Below are 5,282 nucleotides of genomic sequence, written 5' to 3' on the forward strand. Positions count from 1 at the left end.
ATATGTCTCTTGATGATGATGTTGATGCTAATGATGATAAGGATAATGATGAAGAGAATGATAATGTTGCCTCCTTCAAAATTAAGGGGGAAATGGTTTTTAAAGCTCTTAATAAAAATAAAATTGCTCGTTCCAACTTCATGGAAATCATGTCCATTGCCATTGAGGGCAAGAAATATATTGAGGAGTTGGAATCTCGTCTTGAGGAGCATGAGGTCACCATTGATAAAATGGAAGGTCATGAGCGTGATTACGCTAATGAGATCGCGGACCTCTCCCAAGCTCTCGAACTTGAACAAACCACCAAGGAATCTCTTGAGGAGACTTTTGCTCTAGAATTATCTAGAGTGAGGGAATCTCGTGATAGAGCTCTTGAGGTGGCCAATGATTTCGAAATTAAAAATGAGGAGCTTGAAGTTGCACATGCTAAACTCCTTGGGGACTTTGAGCACCTCGAAAATGGCTCAAGGGTCATTAAGAGTGAGCTCATCAAGCTCACCGAGTCTCATTCTCAACTTAAAGCTTCATATCCAAAAGAGCTTTCCAAGGTGTCCTCTCCTCTTGTTGTTAATGATGATGCTTGTGCTACTAACTCTATCTCTTGTGAAGCATCCATTTTGAAGGAGAATGTTGAGCTAAGGGCTCAACTTGAGTTGCTATCTAGCAATTATGGGATGTTGGAAGAAAATCATGTAAAGCTCACAAGCTCTCATGATGATCTTCTAGTATCCCATAATGTGCTAAAGTTAGCTCATGAGGCCATGCTTGCTAAGGTAACATCTAGTGAGCCTCATGTGGATACTAGCACTACTTTTATTCAAAATGCTATATTGCCTTGTGCTAGTCCTCGCGATTCATCCATGCATAATGTTGGTACATCTTGTGATGATTTTCTTTCCTTGCCTTGTTGCTCTAATGATGAAGCTTATACTTCCTCTAGTACTTGTGTTGAGACTAACCATGTAGAGGAAATCAAAGAGCTCAAGGCCCAAGTCACTTCTTTGAAGAAAGACTTGGAAAAGAGTCATGAAGGGAAATTCACACTCAACAATATCTTGAGTGTGCAAAAATCCCCCAATGACAAAGGTGGACTTGGATTCAACTCCAACAAGAAGAAGAAGTCCAAGGTGAACAAAAAGAAGGGCCAAGAACAAGTCAAGAATTCGGCCAAGATTGTTTGCTTCAAGTGCAAAGTAGAAGGGCATCATGTTAGATCTTGCCCATTGAAGAAGAAGCCCATTAGTGACAAGCAACAAGGGAAGCGGCCACAAGTTCACTCTCATTCTCAACCTCAAGTTGAAGAAAAGCCTCTTCTCAGGAAGACTCAAGCTTATGCTTCTCAAGTTGAGAAATCAAGTGAGAAGAAAGTGAAGAGTAGACGTTGCTACCTATGTCGCGAGAAAGGTCACCTCGCTTCTTCATGCACTAGTGGTAACTTATCCAACCCAATTATTATTGATGATGTCTATTCTTTTGGGAAGGATAAGGTTGGCAATGTGGTTGCCAAGTTTGTTGGTACTCAAAGTGGTTTGAAGCAAAGAACCATTTGGGTAGCCAAGCCTATTGTGACTAACCTCTTAGGACCCAACTTGGTTGGGGACCAACAAGCTCAAACTTGATCAATAGGTGATGTTGGAGGTCATTGGAGACTTGGCTACATTATGAAGAATTAAGGGGACTTCATCATTCTTATTGTCTCAAGCCAAGTCATTCGGATTATCAAGTTTCTATCTTATATCCAATGTTCCTCCTTGCGGTAACTCATGCTTAAATTGTTTTCATTGAAAGTTACTTGCCCCTTTGCATGTTTGGCTTTGTTCCTTGCATGTGTTTGTATATGTTGTGCTTCCAACTTGATTATCTTGAGCAATCAAGTATGTGTGTGTGTGTGTGTGTGTGTGTGTTGGTTTGCACATCATGTACGTGTGTGTCATGCGTTGAGCCTTTTGCATATTGTTTATTTCTTAGTTGGCTCTTGTGAGAGATTAATGGAATATCCCATTATGGGGGAGTGATGTGCTTTGTGCACTTCACAATCCTATAAAGGTGGGTACATGGGGAATACCACTTAGAATTTATATTCCAAGCTTATCTAGTCGCTATGTGGTATGTCTTCTCATGAGAAATTCAAATTCTAAATAGCCATTAATTATCTCTTGTTGGATCCTTTAATTGCCTCTTGTCTATCTTTAATTGGTATCACATTATGGGGGAGTAATATGCTATGTGTATATTACTAGCCTAGAAAATGTGTACATTTGAGATATTGTCATCTAGAGTTGATATTGTGAATTATCTTGTTCCTAGGTGGCATGTTAGCTCTACAAGTTGTAATTTGCTTTTTGTTTGGTGTGAATATGATGTCGGATATCCTTGTTATCTACCACCGGGAATTATTTCCAAATACTTCTTGTCTTTTAACAATTGGTACTCACTTATGTGTGGTAGAAATTATTGATCATCTTTACATTGGCCTTTGCTTTTATTTGATTTTTCTCTTGCCTATGATTGTGTCAACTCCCATTGTATTCCATACCACTTGTGGATCTTGTTGATTTCTTGACCTTGTCTAGTGTTTTCTAGATATAGTGAAAGTGGTGATCCCACCCCGTGCATTTTGTATTCAAATGCAAATTCTCTATAATGCACTAGTATTGGGGGAGCCATCCTATTCTCTATAAAACACTCATCTTGTGATCCTTATCAAGTGTGTGTTTGTGGAAGGCAAGCCATTTCTTTTTGGTGCTTTGTGCCATCATGAAACTCTGTAGAGGGCTTGGTTTGTTTGGAACCATTCTCTCTTTTGGGAGTTTGACATCTTTCTTTTTGAGTGTATCAATGGATATCTCATTCCTTGATATATCTTTTATGGATATCCTCCAAGTGATGATTTATTCATTTGGTATCTTTTCTTCGCTTGGTATTTCTTTGTCTTTTGGTCTCGGTTCTTGAAAGTCTTGAGCATGCATATTTACTTCTTGTAGTTTCTTTGGCATGTTTTCTTTCTTTGACCCAATATATAGGGGGAACTCCACCAAGTCTCAAATTGGATGAGATGTGCATGAAATTCATTTTCATATCTATATGCACATATTTATGTGGAGTTTGTCCTATGTGTTGTTGGTTCTCTAACTCTTTGATCCCAATGAGTTTGGGTACCATTTTGTTTGTGTTGTTGTTCTAGGAACAAGTGGAGATGCATTGGATGATCGGCTCACTCACAAGGAAGGTGGTGTCACCATGTGCTTATTGGAGTCAAGCTAGGATGATTAATGAACTACTATCTACCTTTAATTGGCATCTACTACATCCATCCAATGGTATCTCGGTAACAAGTATCATCATCTACTTCATGCACACATTTCTTGCATCAACCTTTCGTAGGTTGTATCATGGCATGTTATCCATTCTCTCGTGTGATACTTGTTTCCTTTCTCAAAGCATCCCAACAATGATGTCGTGTTTCTAGTTGTGATGTCTTTGATGTTCGTGTGGTTGGAATTCATTTATATGCAATAAGACCATATCTAGCCTTGTGCTATGCTCTCAAGCAAATATCTTATTGGTATATGTATGACTTCCGTTTGGATATCTTGTTCCTTCATGTTGTAACTATTTCGGGTGTACATCCTTCTTTGTAGATATATATCATCATGATTTCGTCTACCTAGAACCTTATACACTTGAGAGAAATTACATCTCTAGATGATATCCTTTATTTCACGCCCACCTTACCTTTCTTATGTTATTTCTTTGGTGGCTCCGTGAAAGCTTTTGCCTTGAGTGCGTATCGTATATCGTTGCATCTTGATGCACTCTTGTGTGGTGAAGATTATTTTCCTCATGCTTATTTCTACGAGGCTTTTTCCATCTTAATTGGTATCCCTCGTCTTGATGAGGCTTTCATCTTCTATCTTCGCCATGGGTTGTCACAAGCATGGGTTCTTTATATGCTTATTAGTTAGCTTGTGAACCCATTTGCTAGTTGTATGTGGGAATGATAGGCCTTGCACTGTGTTGCCTCATTTTTTCAAGACTTTATTGATGCTTAATGCGCATCCATACATTAGTCTTCTCAAGTGCATTGCCTTGACTCACACACATCATTTTGGTTGAGCCCATTCTTAAGTTGCCTTTTTCACTTATTGCTCAACCATGTGTTTGTTACATGTACTAGGCTTAGTTTCCTATATGCTCACTTGCACTTGTTGTAAGTTTCTATTGATTTTGGGGGAGCTATGATCCTATTTTGTGCACTTTGTATCCAAATACAAAAATTCTTATGTGTGCACAAATCATGGGGAGCTTCTCTAGTTTCTTTAGAACACTCCTTTGCTCTTATCATAATATCCTTTATTCATGTAGCTCGTAGGATCTTTGGCCTAGTTGGTTCAATTGGTATCTTTTGATAGCTTGCTTCAGTTGGTATCTTTTGATTGCTTGATTGCTTGTTTCTCTCTTTGTTATGTCCTTGTGGCATAGCATTCCTTTAACAATCTTGGTGCCTCAATATAGTTGGTCTTCCTCCAAGTATTACCATTGGATATGTGTATTGCATTCCACTCTCTTGTTGAGAAATACACAATTTATGGAGGAACACAATTTATATTGGCCTTCTATGCTTTTCGACCATTTTGGCAATCGATGCCAATGGGGGAGAAGTTTCAGAGAGTTTTATGGAGAAGTCTTCAGAGTTTTCTCCTTGCTTTGGTTTTGTTCCTAAGCATTTGCATCTCATACACATGCATTATTGGTTGTTGCATTGCTTGGTGATGCATAATTCCTTGTATAAACTCTCGTGAAAGTGATTGTCATCAATTACCAAAATGGGGGAGATTGAAAGAACATGCGGTGCCCCCATGTTTGGTTTTGGTAATTGATGACAATCTCTATGGACTAATGGTTTCCTTGAGTTATATTTGAAGGTTTTGTCCATAGGCTTTTCTTGGAGTACATGTGTTGGTTTCAAGGAGAGTTTGTGTCGACCAAGGTGCTATTCAAGGAATTATCCAAAGATTGGTCATTTGAGAGTTGAGCTTATTGCAAGCATGTCTTGAAGAAGAAGATTGTGTGATCATTCATGTATACCTTCAAGACATCATCCAAACGAAGAGAGTTGGAAAGATTCAAGGTTGATCAAGACTAAGTCAAGAGTGAATCAAGTTGATCAACTCACAAAGAGTAGAAGATGTACCGAGAGGGATCAAGTGATCCCATGGTATGGTAAGCATTGTCCATTGCACTTTGTGTACTAACCCATGGTCTATGTGAGAGTCTATGTG

The sequence above is a fragment of the Triticum dicoccoides genome, chromosome 7A (assembly GCF_002162155.2).
Source record: "Triticum dicoccoides isolate Atlit2015 ecotype Zavitan chromosome 7A, WEW_v2.0, whole genome shotgun sequence".
Taxonomy (NCBI): domain Eukaryota; kingdom Viridiplantae; phylum Streptophyta; class Magnoliopsida; order Poales; family Poaceae; genus Triticum; species Triticum dicoccoides.